At 35.8% G+C, this 19,092-nt stretch overlaps 1 pseudogene; it reads left to right on the top strand.

Annotated features, from left to right (window-relative positions):
• Positions 1-15,013: 15,013 nt before the first annotated feature.
• Positions 15,014-18,181, top strand: LOC124534199 (annotated as a pseudogene).
• Positions 18,182-19,092: the final 911 nt, after the last annotated feature.

Genomic DNA, 19,092 nt, shown 5'->3' with positions numbered 1-19,092 from the left:
ATAATAGGCCCTGTTTGTGTACGGCGAAACCACTTATTTTATAATTGAAGAGATATTACTATTGATATAAATGAGAAGGATAGATAGAGATTTAGAAAGAGAAAAAAAAATGAATAGATTACATTCGAATCATGTTTGAATTTATTTCTGATTATTAGTAGAATCTACACACAGACTGTGTTAACTTTAATCTTGTAATATGACATTTAACAATTGCTTAACTACTTAGTTGGAGATTAATATTTAGTAAGAAATTAGACAAATCAATTAAATCAAAATGTACTTTATAAAGTAGGCTTTTGCAATTACTTTTGAATCGTCATTTAACAACTACATCAAGTGAAGCTGCCACGGAGATCCTACCGAGAAGAACCGGCAAGAAATTTAGTAGTTCTTTTTTAACATTGAAAAATACAGTCATGTTAGTTAAATATATGTTGTACATGTATGTAGTATATGCTGCCGGGAAGTCAACAAGTATTAATTCCACGCTTTTTTATCGATATCATAAAACTTCTTGCTATATAAAGTGGTAAGTTGATAATGGTCTTAATAAAACTTTTATTCGTATTCAATTTGTAAAATATAAAGCATATTAAGATGTTATCTCGAATGGCGTGTAACACGCAATTCACGTCCAGCAACATCCAAAGTGACGAAATGCTTAATACGAATGTTTTACTCCATTAGGTACGAAACACGAACTACCAAATGGGTGATTTATTGCTGGTGTTCGTTTATATATTGTATACATTACCGCCAATGGACATCTGCAACACCGGGATCTTGCAAGTACATTGCTGGCTGTTTTTTTTATATTCAAATAAGCGCAAAATAAGCACTTGACAACTAAGCGATGAATGGTGCTCATAATCTTACATCCAAAATGTCCTATAACCAATGAACTATAACAACGGCCTGAAAATTTCCAACTGCTAGGCTAAGGCCTCCTCTCGCTTTGAAGAGGTTTGAAACCTATTCGACCACACTGTTCCAATACGGATTGGCGGAACATACATGTGGCAGAATTTTTATGAAATTAGACACATGCAGGTTTCTTCACGATGTTTTTCTTCACCATCTAGAACGAGATGAATTACAAACGCAAATTAAGCACACGAATATTCAGTGGCGCTTTCCTGGATTGGAACCCGCAATCACCGGTTAAAATGCACGCGTTCTAACCACTGGGCTATCTCGGTTCTCCTCTCTCAGCCTCAATATATACGAACAACTGAAAATATCATTTTGGCACCAGATAGAAATGATATTAATTCAATCTGCTCGCTCCAGACCGTATGTAGGTAAGTATCCAATAATCCCAGCACTGAGAGGCAGTACAAATATCACCAATATTTTACTTCGCACGGACCGATCTATAATCGAATTACGGGATTATATCTGTCCCAATTAATTAAGCACTATCTAGGACCAGAATTTGTATTGATATAATTTATCAATAAGTTAAGCCTTGTTGCTATCTGCTTACTATATAGATTTCAAACTCAAGGTCACCTAGAAAAAGTTTCCTAAAAGAGTTATAAGTTTAGATTTTTTTTTAATAAATAGTAGCTATGTCTGACTATAAGGAATTACTACAATATTCATATTTAAACCTTAATGCATGTAGGAATAGGTACTATAATAGCTCAAGGCATCAGGATCAATGCGTCTCTTTATATTGTCATGCGACCCTCATTACGATTTTGACACTTCATTTGTATAAATATGTATGACTATCTGACGGCAATCTAAACAGATATTTAGATTCAGATATATTGTATAACAAATCGTAAACTATATCCTGCAAATATTTATTTTGATTAATATTTTCGTTTTTATTTTGAATAGAAATTAAGCTTATTATTTAAGTCGGACAACTAGCCATTCGTTTGGCTAGATACGAACAAGAAAGTTGTACTAACAAATAAATATCTATATAATTATAATAGAAAGTCTTTTTAACTATAGTTTAAATTCTAACGTCGATAAATAAAATTTTAACAAAAAGAAAAACCGACTTCAAACAAAACACTATTTTAAAACAAATAAAAATGCTCTAAAAAGTAATAAAAATAATTGCATATTTAACATATTTTTGAGAGTCCTCCTAGATAAAATGAAATGAAAAATATTAGACTACTTAAAAGTTGATTTACGATTACATAATTTAGTTATAATTATTGCTATATTTGGAGCCGGTGTCATTCACGGGCACACGCTTCAACAATCAAAAGAAAGAAGCGATACGGGCCTCTTGATTGACCCAGTTTAATATCGTATAAAAGGTAATTTGTAAGAAACATATTTCTTAAAGTATTCTCGTATTGTTTTTGATAGATATAGTATAGGGTTGGCTGACACCGACTCCAAATATAGCAATAATTATAACTACATTATGTAATCGTAAATCAACTTTTAAGTAGTCTAATATTTTTCATTTCATTTTACCTAGGAGGACTCTCAAAAATATGTTAAATATGCAATTATTTTTATTACTTTTTAGAGCATTTTTATTTGTTTTAAAATAGTGTTTTGTTTGAAGTCGGTTTTTCTTTTTGTTAAAATTTTATTTATTTTTTGATTTTAAGTGAAGCTAATGTAGACTGACTATTTTTTCTAAATATGGATAGATTAAGCGTGCCGTTTATATGAATAAGAAAATACTTCGGGGACAATTTCAAAGGAAACTTTCGAATAAAGCAAAAATAGACTTTCGAAATTCGGCTTTAATACGTCATGCGGCATGAACTACAAGGTTCTACCCCCAAAAGAGCTGTAATCGACCTCGGTAAAAAACCTTTGCAAAAGAGCTATTCGTATGCTATGTCGTACATCATATGACATCACATCATATACACAAAATTTGATTAAAGACAGTAAGAAATTCTGCCCCAAATCGCATCCTAACTGTAAGCCGTTTAGGAGTTCCGTCAATACATAGTATAAAACAAAGTCGCTTTCTCCGCCCCTATATCTTTAAAACTACGCAACGGATTTGGATCCGGTTTTTTTTAATAGATAGTGTAATTCAAGGGGAAGGTTTGTGTATATAATACATGAACAATATAGTAAAGAAACACTGCCAATTTTAGAAGTTTGCAATGTGATGTCGTAAATAAACAAATTCTTTAGTATATTTAGTATCAGTATTGCACCCGTGAGAAGTCGGGGCGGGTCGCTAGTTAATTATAATATTCGATTATGACAATTACATGAACATAACCACGTTCCGGAAGGTGATTCAAATATCCAAGTAACCCATAAATAAAAGATTCGACGGAGTATTGCTAACGTGCTCCTCAGAATTGTTCCGTTCCCTCCCGTTCCCTTAATTTGTCATGAATCCTGTGTTCAGAACCTTACCAAACTTTCACCAAAGTACCCTTAAAGTATATCCTTTATATTAAAAAAAGAATCATCAAAATTGTGCCAACCAATTTTGAGTTATTCACCTATTTATCGCGCACATACATAATGCAAATTTAAGACTTATGTCGTTTTCATACGGATACCATCATCGGAAAAAAATAAAATTAAAATGGGACCCCACGGGAAGCAAACCTTTCAAACAAAAAAAAATATCATAATCGGTCCACCCAGTAAAAAGTTATGAGGTAACAAACATAAAAAAAAATACAGACGAATTGATAACCTCCTCCTTTTTGAAGTCGGTTGAAAAGAAGTGTAGTGCAGTTTGAGGGATGAAAGTAATGAGAAATTGCTCCATAAAATAATGAATGGTTTGATTGCGGTAAAAACCCGAATAAACTGTACGAAATGGATAAAGACGCATCCTAAAAGTGGTTAATTCCAAATAGTATCAAGAGATCAAACAGTTCCCTCATTTTCGGCAAAATTTAAGCCAACCGTCAATAGAATGTTTAATATTTTTGTATTTCAAATTAGGGTAGGTAAGTAACTACAGATGTAAGGGTAACACTTTGGTTTTCAGTGATAGTGGTAAATTGGGAATTTAAGTGTTAATATTTACATATAACAGAGCCAGAATATATGACCAATTACTCTGTTATAACTATTTGCCAGATGTTCCATTAATAAGTATATCATTGCATTGCATTATAAAAAATGTCTCTTGTGGCTGTCAAGTCAAGTCAAGCTTAGATCTTTAAAATTACGCAACGGATTTTGATGTGATTTTTTTAATAGAAGATTTTTGTATATACTATAATATGGACAATATAGTTGGGAAACACTGATAATTTTATAAGTTTCTAATATGATGTCGTAAATAAAAAAACTCTGTGGTATATATAGTATCGGTATTGAACCCGAGGCATCCAAGGCGGGTTGCTAGTTAGAAATAAAAGAAAATCACAAAAAAATCTTTATTTCGTATTTTGTTCAAACTAAAATAGTCATGTCTGAAGTATAACATCTGTTAATATTAACATTAAATGTAACATAGTATTAAGGCGTCTTAGAAACATTCAAAGAAATCGGTTCGTATTTTTACAAAATATCCCCGAGGGAGTCTTACAAAAGGAGACATTGGCTCCTTCGTGCCCCATGTTGGAATAACCCGTTTTCAAGCAATATATTTCTTGAAGCTCCGAATTTAATCAAGAAATTCAGGTGTGGGGTACACGACTAGAATACATATATACACATATAAATACAAGTGAACTGCCTTTCTGTGATTTCAAAGTAACTTTCTTATTAGTGTCAACCTTAGCGAAAACTAAAACCACCATAGTTCTTTTTGTTCTTTGCGTCGTTTTATAGGGCAAATGGCAAAATCAGTAAATACAATTTTTCGGAATAGTATTAATTATAAGGTATTATAATTTTCAAAATCGGCAGACTATCAAAAGTGATAACAGATAGAAGATTACGAATTTGCTTACCATTAATAATCTCAGTATGACATTCAGTTATATTTTTTTTAGTATTCTTTTTTTTTATATATTATCCTGGTAGGCATATGACTCCACTCCTGATGGTAAGTGGAAGTGGAGTCCAAACGCGAAGACGACTAGTACGGACACAAATTAGCTGCACTAGTCACCCTCACCATGCCGGCCCGCAATATATGAGAAGAGAGGAACACGTGTGCTGGTAAAGAGCTTTTTGGCGGTGCAACAAAGAAAAGAGTTATAATTACTAAAATAAATTTTAGGATGAGAACAATTTCTACTAAGATGAACAGTAGCATATTTTTGTGATGTTGTTACGCGAAAATCAGTAGTAGTTAAGAATATAAACAGAAGTTACGTTTGTAATATTCAATAGACACAAAATAATAAATATGAGCCAACATCACATACTCGTACATTACTTTGATCCCAATGTAAGTAGCTTAAGCACTTGTTTTATAGAAAATCAGAAGTAACGACGGTACCACAAACACCCAGACCCTATTAAATAAAACTAGTTATAACGGATTTGAATCGCGTATATTAATTATTTTTTCTACCCGTGACCACGAACGCTGTAAAGTGCTCGAAACGTCGGGATGCCAAAAATAAAAAATAAAAAAAAAATAATATACGCGATTCAAATCCGTTATAACTAGTTTTATTTAAATGTGTAATAATCGCGAAAATTTAAGACAACATTACCCAGACCCAAGACAACATAAAAAACTAATGGTAATCTACATCGACTCGGCCGGGAATCGAACCCGGGACCTCGGAGTGGCGTACCCATGAAAACCGGTGTACACACCACTCTACCACGGAGGTTGTCAAGTGCTGTGTACACCGGATAAATAAGGATAATTATTACAAGAAACGCTGTAATGTTTAGTAACAAAGACATAATCTTAATTAATCTAATAAAAGGATAATTATAACGAAAACAAAGACAAAGAACTACACGCTAGTTGTTGCCGGCGGCTTAACTCGCATTTAGGGGTTGGTTATCTCGTGTTAGCTAAAAATATAGCCCATATCCTTTCTTGTGTTAAATTCGGTTTATCGGTTTGGTCGTGAAAGAACGACAGACAGACAGAGTTACTTTCACATTTATAATTTTAGTACAGATATATTGTGTATGAGTATGAGTCGAGATGACATATAGTATATGAGTGTATGAGTCGAGATGGCTCAGTGGTTGGTGGCTGATTCATGTGCTCAATTTGTCTTTATAATTCATCTCGTACTCGGCGGTGCAGGAAAACATCGTGAGGAAACCTGCATGAAACAAATTTCATAGAAATTCTGCCACGTGTGTATTCCACTAACCCGCATTGGAACAGCGTGGTGGAATTTGTTCCAAACCTAAGAGACCTAAGAGAGAGGAGACCTTTAGCCCAGCAGTTGGAATTTACAGGCTGTTGATATGTCAAAAATAAATTTGCATTTAATTTACCTGAACAAAATGAACACGTATTAAAGTTTAAAATGGGTTACAGCCAAAGTTTTTCTCGCTACTGCCTGGGCTGACAATACTGTGAAACTATGGTTCGTCATTAGTTTACTTTTTGCAGTTTACGTACGAGAGGCATGATTGTATAGAATATGTATTGAGTTCAATACAAAATGAATATTGGTATTTCATACTCAAACGAACTAAGTTGGAAGCCAGGGGAGACGGATCAAATCCATAAACGCTCCGTATAAAAACTGTTAAAAAGTGATCTAAACCGATATTAGCAAAATTAAAATAGTGCCAGTGGAAAGTGAACTGTGCAGACAATAAAAGTGACTAAAAATAAATTAAAATAAGTAGTGTATTTATCTAAAAAATTAAAGAAATAAATTTAACCGTTTAGAAAAAGCTATTTAAACACATCAGCTGTGCATAAATTGCAAAGGACGGTCGTTGACCCGACCCCTACCACACTATCGCCAATAGCGTCGAGCGCCAGGATTGGATAACAAAGGATATAGGCAAAAGACAATTAATTTACTATAAACTTTAATGTTATAATACATAAGACCTAAAATGGTTTGTGGAGCTTGCAACACACAAGTGAATAAAAATGAAATAATGACTTGCACTAATTGCAAACAAATCTATCACTATGCATGCATAAACATACCTAACGAACAATATAAAAATCAAAAACATAATTTGGACAAAACATGGAAATGCCCTTCGTGTGAAAATATAACGAGACGCAAAAGAAACGATAATACACCGGTAAGATCTCAATATGTATCCTCTATGAATGATACAATCATGTCTATAGACGACCCAATCCACTACCCTACCGAACAGAGCCCGACTAACATTAAAGAACCGTCTTTAACTATAAATGAAGATATTATAATAGAAAATGTGAGTACACTACTAGATCAAAAACTTAATCAAAACAATCAATCATTGCTTTCTGAACTTAAAGATTTAATTCACGTAGAAATCAACAAAGCCATTATCACTTTTACACAAGAAATAAAAAAAGATATAAATATATTACATGATCGCCAAAACAAACAAAAAAGTGATATAACGTCTATTGACAAAAAAATAGAAAAATTAGAAAGAGAACAAAAAAAATTAGCAGATGATATAATAGCATTACAAAGACAACACAAAAATATACCAGAAATTTATACACCAATAGTTCAGGATAAAAACAAATCAATAGTCTTACATGGCCTTAACGAATACTATCAAGAAACGGAATATGAATTAAGTAATAAAATCTCAAATATATTTTATGACATCCTAAATATAGATATACATAATCAAATTGAAGACGTTCATAGAATAGGAAGAAAAAATTCCCGAAGGCCGATAGTGATAGAATTATTGTCAAAAAGAATGGTCAAGTATATTCTTGAAAATGCGTCGTACTTCAGAAACACAGGACTATCTATATCTGAATATTTACCGAAAGAATCTTTGAAAGAACGAAGAATTATTTATGAAAAGCTACGCATAGCAAGACAAAGCGGTCAGCATGCCATAATAAAGAACAATAAACTATTTATTGACGGAAAAGTTGTTAGTCCATCGTATGAAGAACATAACAATCTATCATTAAGAACTACAAACTCACTCGAACATTCACGAAACACTATCTGTTCAGAACAACTCGATGAAAGTTTATTTCGTAAAAAACAAGGAAACTTTTAATGTTCTTTTCCAAAACATGCAAAGTATTTATAATAAACGTCACATCATTGAAGCATTTTTACATGAACAATCAGACGTTTTCCACGTAATAGCAGTATCGGAAACATGGTTATCGCCAGCAAAATCAGAACTCATTTTCTTCAGTAATTATAAACTCGCAACAAGTTATTGTCGAAGAAACTACTCCGGTGGCGGCGTTTGTATAATAGTGCGGTCAGGAATAAAATATATTGAACGAAAGGACATTATGGACTTGTCAGTAGAATACGTAATTGAAATATGTGCCATAGAAATACCTGTATATAATATAATTATTATTACTATTTACTGGAATGGTAGAGAGGCCGATTGTTTCTATAACAAATTATCTGAACTTTTAGAATATCTAACCAAAAAAGAAAACACAAAGAAAATAGTAATGGGTGGAGATTTCAATTTAAATTTATTGGATAAAAACTACCGTTCAAAACAATTGTTAGACCTTATGTTAGAATATAACTTTCTTCAAAACATTCACGAACCCACAAGAATAACTAATCACAGTTCTACGTGCTTAGACTTAATATTTACAAACTTTAAAAATCCCAAATTTGAATCATTAGTACATGATTTCGGTTTCTCAGACCATAAGAGTGTGATTTTAAAATTAAATTACATAAATAAAAGCAAAACGAAAAAATTATATGAAGTAAAAAAAAGAATATACAATGACAAAAATATAAATAAATTTAAATTAGAATTAAAAAACGTAGAATGGGAAAACATAATTAAATTAGATGAATCTGTAAACAAAAATTACACTTTATTTACTACAATATTAAAAAATAGTATAAATCGTTGTATGCCTCTAAAAACTATAAAATTAAAAACACAAAAACCAAATGTATGGTTAAGCAAAGGATTAAAAATCTCATGTAAAAATAAACGTTTGCTCAAAATCTTAGCCAGTTATTCAAATAATAGCATATTAAAAACACATTATAAACATTACAGTAAAACACTAAAAAAACTTGTGAATAAAGCAATCAAATTACATAATAGTAAAAAAATAAAAAAATCAAATAATATTACTAAATGTATGTGGAGCATTATAAAAGAACGCTCAAATAAAACAAATTATAAAGAAAATAATAATATAGAATTAATGATCCATAATAAACTAACGTCAAATCCAAGCGTAGTAGCAAATACATTCAATAGATTTTTTGCATCAGTAGGGCGCTCGACCAGCGACAACGATGCACGCGCGGGTCGGCCAGTGATAAACCCTACGACCAACTCAATGTATTTACGCCCAGTCGATCTCAAGGAAATTAGAACCATAATAAAAAATTTAAAGAATAAAACTAGCTGTGGCATAGACGATTTGCCCACAAATATTCTAAAGAAATGCGCCGACGAACTAATAGTACCATTAACACTATTAATAAATCAATCCTTTGAACAAGGAGTTTTCCCGGACTTACTAAAAATTTCTATAGTTAAGCCCATCTTTAAAAAAAATGACAGACATAATCCAAACAATTATCGACCTATAGCACTACTTCCTGCAATATCTAAAGTTTTCGAGAAGGCAATGCATAATCGGTTTTACAGTTTTTGCGAAAAATATAATATTTTTAGTGACAGACAAAATGGGTTTCGTAAAAATAAATCAACGATATTAGCGACCTATAAATATGTACACGAAATTTTAAACACACTCAACAATAAACAATATGCCATTGGAATACTGCTAGACATGTCAAAGGCCTATGACAAAGTACAATACAATATACTATTAAACAAATTATATGATATAGGAGCACGTGGAAATACACATAACTGGTTTGCGTCATATTTAAAGAACAGAAAACAACTAGTAGAAATTGAGTATTGCGACCATAAAACTGGCCAAATAACCAAAGCGAGATCTGAACTTTTACAAATCCAAAATTCAATTCCTCAAGGCAGTGTCCTCGGATGCATTTTATTTCTCATATATATAAACGATTTACCAACAACCTTAAGTGAACCCTGTGAATTATTTGCTGATGACATATCAATCTTAACTTCTTATACACCAAACCAAAATTTAAATATAAAACTACACACAATTATAAATAATGTACTCAAATGGTTAGAAGACCATAATTTAGAAATAAATTTTTCAAAAACAAAAATAATGCAGTTTAGGCCATATCAAAAAACGCCACTAGAAATAAACTTTTCGTACCAGGGACATCATATAGAATGCGTAGAAAATTTTACGTTACTCGGAATCAACATAGACTCTAACATAAATTGGAAATCGCACATAGCCCTAGTCAAATCAAAGCTTTCTAAATTTATATATGCCCTACGGGAATTAAAACGTACTACTGACCAGATGGCATCCTTAAGCGCCTACTATGCGTACGCCCACGCGTGGTTGAGCTACGGGGTCATATTGTGGGGAAACAGTACTGATGCAAAGGATTTATTTGTATTACAGAAAAAATGTATTAGAATTCTAGCTAAAATTACCTCAAAAGAAAGCTGCAAACCGCATTTCAAAACATTAAAAATATTAACCTTACCCTGTATTTACATATTAGAAATTTATAAATTCGTAAAAAACAATAAAAAAATGTTCAACCAAATATCTGAAAACCCGAGGCGCTTTGAATCACGATATAAATATAATTTTGAAATTACAACATCAAAACTGAAACTTCACCAATCGGGCACACATGCTATGTGCATAAAAATTTTCAATAAATTGCCGGATGTATTTAAGCAAAATATAAATGAACCAAGCTACCCAAATAAGTTAAAAGAAATTCTTAAAAAAAAATGCTATTACACCCTCGAGGAATATCTGACAGATAAAATTGTGATATAACGTCCGTCTCTCTAACATTTGCTACGCCCTAGCAGGGTTATTTCATGTAAACTAAAGTTTAATTGTATGTGTGAGCATGAAACCGCAAATAAATAAATAAATAAATAAATAAATAAATAAAACTGGGACAATCCGTATTATGAAGGACAGCTTTTTTAGGGTTCCGTAGTCTACTAGGAACCCTTATAGTTTCGTCATGTCTGTCCGTTTGTCTGTCCTGGCTTGTTTCTGCACCGATTGCTACGAAAATTGGTGGAGAGATGTATACTGATAATCCAAAAATTGCTTTTTAAAATTATCGAAAAATAATTATATTTTACCCCCCATCCCATACAGCGAAAAGTTAATTAGAAAAAAAAAGTCGACTTGCCCCATCATGTGGGGCATCATTAAAAAGCTATCTTTAAATACAAAAAAAAAATTGCATTACAATTTACCTTTTATACGATAACACACTGGGTCAATCAAGAGGCTCGTATCGCTTCTTTCTTTTAATTGTTGAGGCGTGTCCCCGTGGCTGACACCGGCTCTAAATATATCAATAACTACGTTAAATAATCGTAAATCTACTTTTAAGGAGTATAATATTTTTCATTTCATTTTACGAAGGATACTATAAAAAATATAATGAATTTTAGTACATATACATTTGTTTTAAAATAGTGTTTTGATTGAAGTTGGTTTTTCTTTTTGATAAAATTTTTATTTATTTGCCTACCACATGACAACTAACTACCTAATAATACCTAATACTCAAACGAAGCCGCGGGCGACTACTAGTATAAATAAACTTTTTGCTCAAATAAAAACAAAATATTTTAATTATTTAGGTTATGCAAAATGTCGCTGTGCGCCATATTTTAAAAATCCATCGAAGTTCGTTATGAAGAATCTGTGTCGCTTTGACGAGTTACTTTACAAATACCCACAAGTTCATCTTATTAACCGACTTCAAAAAGGAGGAGGTTATCAATTCGTCGGAATCTTTTTTTTTATGTATCTTCCCCGATTTCTCGAAGACGCGTGGACTGATTTTAAAAATTATTTTTTTGTCTGAAAGGTGGCACCTTCGAGTTGGTCCCATATTAATTAAAACAGGTTCTGATGATGTAATCCTGGAGAAATCGAGGGGAACCCTCATATTTTATAGGCACATGTACCGTGTTTTACATATTTTCTGAAGTTATATTGGCACTTGTTAGTGATCAATTTGAAGTCGGTGTTATTTTTTAAAAAAAATATTTTATTTTCTTTTGAATAAATAGCAGTATAAGTATTTCGAAAAGAGATAAAAGAAAGAGAGTTATTTTCGTAAAATTATCTGTAAGTTGCAAGTAATGAACGGATGTGAAATACAGGAACTGATTTCTAGTTCGCATGTTCTCGCTTCATCCCTTAAGTGTCGGAATCATTTCTCGCTTTGTCAGAGGGTTGCTTAATTCAAGGTGATAGGAAAAATGAAATTATTACTTTTAACACTTGTTAAGTTAATCTTAACAAATTATATCTAATATAATATTAATTGAAACAACAACCACTCAATATAAACAAAACTAATTTATTCGGATTATTAAATAACAAATAATATTTTTTTTTGTATCGTTACTTTTTTATTGTTCATTTTCTCTTTTTTTGCGTAAATGATAATTTATTAGTATATAAGGAGTGACATCCCTACCATAATCAGTCCACCTGTTACAAACTATAAAACGCGTACGATTCTATGACTAGGATCACTTTTTCAATCTCGCGCTCGTGTTAGGCTGTCGTCTCGCTGTCGGCACGTGAGCTAATTAAATATATCACATTGTTTTTATTGTCATTTTATTAGTGTAAACAAGATTATTGCGTTATTTTCTATTTGAATAAATAATTAATAAATTTGGAGTGATTTGTAAGGTAGATTGTTTTTTTTTAATGAATTACTACTTCTGATTCTTATATCAGAAGTGGGATAAGTGACTAATTCGCCCACATAAAACGACTACTATTCGGTAAGTTTTTATTAAGTTTCTAATTGTTGTTAAAGTGTTTGTTTGTTGAATTTTTTAACCTCAAATCAGTAATTATGGGCCGAACGTCTCGTTCACGCAAAAAGCGAGTTGAGTCGCGTGGCCGAAAACCACGTAATACCCGTGGTAGATCGCAAAGTAGTGACTCTCGTAATTCAAATATTCAAAGTCGCGAATCAAGTACTAGCTCACGTGCTCGAGACCGTAGGGATTCTCGCGATTCCGAAGAGCGCCGCTCGCGCAATAGGGACAGACTTCGCTCGAATCAAAAATCACGGCGTCGTCGAAATTATTCGCGAGACGATTCTAATAGATCGCGATCGCGTTTGCGTCGAAATTCACCGAGTCATGACGTAGTAATTACTGCAACGAGCTCGTTACCGACCGGTGGTAGCATAAATCCTCAAACTTCTATAGAATCGGGTCCTACTTATTCTGAGGCATCTACCTTAGCGCAGGCTTTGATGCAGGCTATTAAAACAATACAACCCACGAAATCGCAACACTATTATGTGTCTAATTTTGACCCATCGGTCAACAATATAGAAACCTGGTGTGAGGAGGTAGACCGTGCTAGGGAAGTTAACGGCTGGAACGATCATGAGTGTCTGTCTCGCGTAGCTTCTTGTTTAAAGGCCGACGCGAAGGTCTGGCTTAGTGAGTGGGTATCGAATGATAGGACATGGTCTAATTTTAAAAACGAATTCAAACCACTTTGCCCACGTCAGTTAGATTACGCTAATATCCTATTTGAGGCAATAAACATGACTTCTGATAAATTCGCGACATATGCCGAATATGCACGTCGTACTTTGTTACGGTTAAAAATAGTACAGGGTCTCAGTGATGACCTGAGAACGCTCATTGTTATCCGTGGCATAAACAATCCTCAGGTACGCGCAGCCGCTGCCAATGCGAGCTTAACCCCGGACTCGATTGTCTCGTTTTTATCAATTTATACAAAACCTACCTACACAAAAAAAGATAGGCTACCCTCTGGCGATTCTAGGAAACAAATTATAAGAAAACCGACGAATCGTTCAGATATAAAATGTTTCACTTGTAACCGTCGTGGACATGTCAGTCGAGACTGCAGGCAGTCAAAGTCCCAATTAGCTTCACGTAACGTGGCGACTAATAACCCCCCTGCTTCAGATACACAGCCGAGTCTTAGTAAATCCTGTACGTTTTGTAAAAAACCGGGTCATACCGAAGAAGTCTGTTTCACAAGGTTACGATCTGAATCACGAAATCAACGTAATGTTAATCTTTGTTCTTACCGACCTAATATTTCTCGAAACAGCGATATAACGTCCGCGGTAGTTGGTGGAGTACCGGTTGACGTACTAATAGATAGTGGTGCTTTAGACGTCTCCCTCATTTCCTCAGACGCTCTTAAACACATCACTTGCCAACCGAAACCCAAGCGCTGTGTGTTAAGGGGTCTTAGTGATAAAGAGGTAGTAACCGATTCCTACGTCACTCTCACAGTAGAATTTAGTGATATTTCTATTGAGGCAGATCTATTAGTAGTTCCCTCGTCACTGATGTCAGTACCTCTTATAATCGGGACAGACATTTTAAATCGCGATGGCATTACATACATTCGCACCAAAGATAGGCAGTACCTTACCCATACTTCTTCCAATGTAGTCAATACCGTTCAGCCAGATGGTCAAATTAAAGTTAATACACCTTTACAAGGTGGGGAACTCGAGAAACTCATGACTGTTATAAACGAATACTCAACTTTCTTAATATCGGGTACTGCCTCCACCACGGTGAAAACAGGTGAAATGGAGATTAGGCTCACGACATCTACCCCAATTGTTCATCGTCCGTATAAGCTTTCCTACCAAGAGAAACTGAAAGTTAGGGAGATTACCGATGATCTCCTGAATAAGGGCATTATAAGACGTTCTAACTCTGAGTTTGCTAGTCCCATCATTCTCGTGAAAAAACGAGACGGGTCTGATAGACTTTGCGTCGATTTTAGAGCTCTTAATCGAGTCACAAAGACCGATACCCTCTTCCTCTCATCGACGACCACATCGATAGGCTGAACGGGTTTAAGCTGTTTTCGAGCCTCGATATGGCCACGGGATTTCACCAAATTCCTGTCAAGGAGGAGTGTATCCACCTCACAGCTTTCGTCACACCCGAAGATCATTTTGAATATATCAAAATGCCCTACGGCCTAGCAAACTCTCCCATAGTGTATCAACGTATAATCAACGATACCTTGCGCGAACACATAAAAAACGGCAACACCTTAGTTTACGTTGACGATGTCCTTCTGTTGAGTAATACCGTAGATGAAGGGATTGAACTTCTACGAAACGTCCTAAAAACCCTTACCACCGCAGGGTTCTCTATTAATCTCCGTAAATGCTCGTTCCTCGTGAGTGAAGTTGAGTACTTGGGTAAAGTAGTGAGTCAGGGTCAGGTCAGACCGAGCCCTCGCAAGGTGGAAGCTTTAGTCAACAGCTCACCACCTGAAAATATCAGACAGGTACGCCAATTCCTTGGTCTTGCTGGGTATTTTCGGAAATATATAAAAGACTATGCTACCAAGACCGCACCCATCGCTCGTTTGACTCGTCAAAATGTCAAATTCAATTGGACACCAGAGTGTGAGACCATTCGTCAAGACCTCATTAGACATTTGACTAATGAGCCTGTCCTATCCATATTCGATCCAAAACTCCCATCAGAAGTCCACACTGATGCAGCGTGGGTTATGGAGCCGTTCTCCTCCAGGTTCATCCCGACTCCAAAAAGCGCGTGGTCGCTTACTTTAGTCGATCCACCCAAGGAGCTGAGTCAAAATACCACTCCTATGAACTTGAAACCCTCGCTGTGGTAAAAGCACTACAAAATTTTCGACATTACTTAATCGGGTCGAAATTCGTTGTCGTCACCGACTGTAATGCTCTTAAGTCCACCGCGAAGAAAAAAGACCTTGTGCCTCGAGTGGCCCGCTGGTGGAACTACCTTCAAGATTTTGATTTCTCAATCGAATATCGCAAAGGAATCATGATGCCCCACGCGGACTACCTGAGCCGCAATCCGGTGGTTAGAGTAAATCAAATTAGTAGACCTCGAAACTGGGCTCAGGTTGCGCAGTCTGCAGACAGTGACACACCTTGTCCAAAAGCTTCGCGATGGTCATCTCGATGCCAATCGTTATACCGTGCAGAATGAAGTGTTGTACTATAAGTACACTCCTGCGGGTGAAGAGCCGCGACAGCTGTACTATATTCCCAAGGGACATCGACTTAGCCTCCTTAGAGTCTTCCTCGACGAGCATGAGCACATTGGGGCAGAAAAGACCCTTGACCTCATAGTCAAGTATTTCTGGTTTCCAGGCCTCAGGCAGTTCGTCAGCAAGTACGTAGCTCATTGCATCGTATGTATTTCGAGCAAGAGAGTTCCTCGTGCTCCGCTGCAGAACATAACCTCCTGGGAAAAGCCCGACACACCGTTTCACACGGTGCACGTGGATGCTCTAGGCCCTTTACCTGCGTCAGAAGGTTATAAATTCATCCTCCTAATAGTTGACTCTTTCACCAAATACACGATGCTGTATCCTATATACAGACAGGACGCACTCGAGTTGAAGAGAGTCATCACGCAAGCAGTCTCATTGTTTGGCGTACCAAAACTTATGGTCACTGACAAAGGACGCATGTTTGAGTCACACGAGTTCGTAAAGTGGATAAACGACCTCGGCTGCGATCTGCATTACATCACGCCAGAGATGCACCAAGCCAACGGCCAAGCAGAACGGTACATACGCACCGTGCTGAACATGCTACGTATAGAAGCCAACTATAAGAAGGCATCTTGGTCGGACACTGTGTGGAAGCTACAGCTGGTGTTGAACATAACTAAACAGAAAGTCACTCGAACATCTCCACTGAATCTTCTTATTGGTACAGAGGCCACAACCCCCATAGTGCGAGCACTGGTACGAGATCTCGCTGTTGAAGGTACAGCTCCAAACAGGGAAGCACTACGTGAGATCACCCGGGATAGAACTCGTCGATTACTCAGGAGCAACCAAATCAGTCAGGATGAACGAGCTAACCAGCAACGGCGTCCGCCTCGCCAATTTAATCTCGACGATTGTGTTTTTGTCATCAAATTCTCTCAGTCGACAGGAAAGCTCGATTCCGGTATGCGCGGTCCATATAAAGTTACAGGGATCCTGCCTGGAGGACGCTACTCACTGCGCCTGCTCAGTGGAAGTTATGGGAAAACCACGCAGGCAGCCGCTCAACACATGGTACCGTGGCCGGGCGAATGGTGCCCCGAGACATGTGCAGCATTTTTTGAAAGTAAGTTCTCTGCCTATTTTGGTTTAACCCTACACTACTTGCATGTTGTAGTTGGTCACCAATGTTGATGGGCTTCGTAGTGAGACCTAATACTGGTCGTCAGGCATTTGTCGCCGCAGGCTTTTAAAGCAGTTTGATGACCACAATATGTGTGTCTGTTATGGTTTGTTGTGCATGTTTGATTACGGTCTTCATGCTCAGTGAGCACTCACGTATGAATACGGTCTGCGTGAGTGTGCCTAACACGTACGAATACGGTCTGCGTGTTGGCTATGCATCCTACACGTATGAATACGGTCTGCGTGTAGGATGGCGCCACACACGTACGAATACGGTCTGCGTGTGTGATGCGCTGGCTTTATGCATTTGATAACGGTCGGTGCATAAGGTCTCATTGGTCACTTGACGTATGAATACGGTCTGCGTCAAGTGAACCTGTCAGCCAATAGGGGCTGCGCTGCTCCAATCAGCAGCTACTGGCTGCGATGCATCAGGAGCGCCCCGGTACAACAAAGGCATCCCTTTCTACAGAGGGGCGTCCATCCATAAAGGAAAACCCGAGGCGAGGTTGGGTTTTCATAAGAGACGTCTCTGGTTACTTTAAAATGATGTATGCCTGGTTTATTTTTTATTAGAGAGTTGTTATGACAGATGTGTGAATTAATTGAAAGATGACAGGAAGAACGATTTGCAAGGATGAATGCATTAAAAACTTTTTTATTGTTCAGATTTCTCAACTAGTGTTGTTTTCAGATGAAGCTGAGGACATTTCAAATGAAACCGTTCCTCAGGCATCCTTGTCCATGCCCCTGCTAGATGACAATGAAGCAGGACCATCAGCTACAAATGAAACTAGTACCAGCAGAACCTCCCGAGATCACTGCGTCGAGGATGACTCAGAGTCAGGAGAGGCCGTATAAGGAGTGACATCCCTACCATAATCAGTCCACCTGTTACAAACTATAAAACGCGTACGATTCTATGACTAGGATCACTTTTTCAATCTCGCGCTCGTGTTAGGCTGTCGTCTCGCTGTCGGCACGTGAGCTAATTAAATATATCACATTGTTTTTATTGTCATTTTATTAGTGTAAATAAGATTATTGCGTTATTTTCTATTTGAATAAATAATTAATAAATTTGGAGTGATTTGTAAGGTAGATTGTTTTTTTTTTTTAATGAATTACTACTTCTGATTCTTATAAGTACTTAATTAATTTTTTTTATTATTATTTTTACTTTTTATTTTGTACCAATTGTCATCTTGTCCTAAATAAAAGTGTTCTTTCTTTCTTTTTTTTTCTATATTTAAATCTTTTAAATTATATGAGAACCAACTAAGGTAAAAACTTGGTTGAAATTAGTGTGCCCTTTAGAGTGCTCTATGCATAGCAGATGATCTTTTTTTTGGATTAGGTGCCAAACCGTAACTTACACGGCTTACCTGATAAATAATGACAATCTCAACCAATGGAGATTTGCAATGCTAGCAATCATGCCAAACTTTAAGTAATGAGTAACTTACTTTTTCATTTTCTTGCAGTTTGGAACCGCTTGCTAAATCTGGTTCCAGGACTGGAAAAAAAATGTGGTAGAAATTTTCAGCTACCAGCCTGACCTCAATATTCTTTGGAAATTCACCGCACTCTGAGGATGTTCGAAGTACTTCTGTACCCAACTGAATACGATGAGGAAAAGTTTGAGTTGAACGATCAACCCCACTTGGATTATGTGTTGTAACAAAATATTTATTTCATAACATACTACCTAACCATTATTTCTGGTAAAAGATTAAAACAAACTCGAAAAGTTTATAGAGTACAATAATATT

This window comes from Vanessa cardui, chromosome 12, assembly GCF_905220365.1.
Source record: "Vanessa cardui chromosome 12, ilVanCard2.1, whole genome shotgun sequence".
NCBI lineage: Eukaryota > Metazoa > Arthropoda > Insecta > Lepidoptera > Nymphalidae > Vanessa > Vanessa cardui.
Note: the sequence above shows the minus strand (reverse complement) of the source record. Positions and strands in the feature narration are given on the sequence as shown.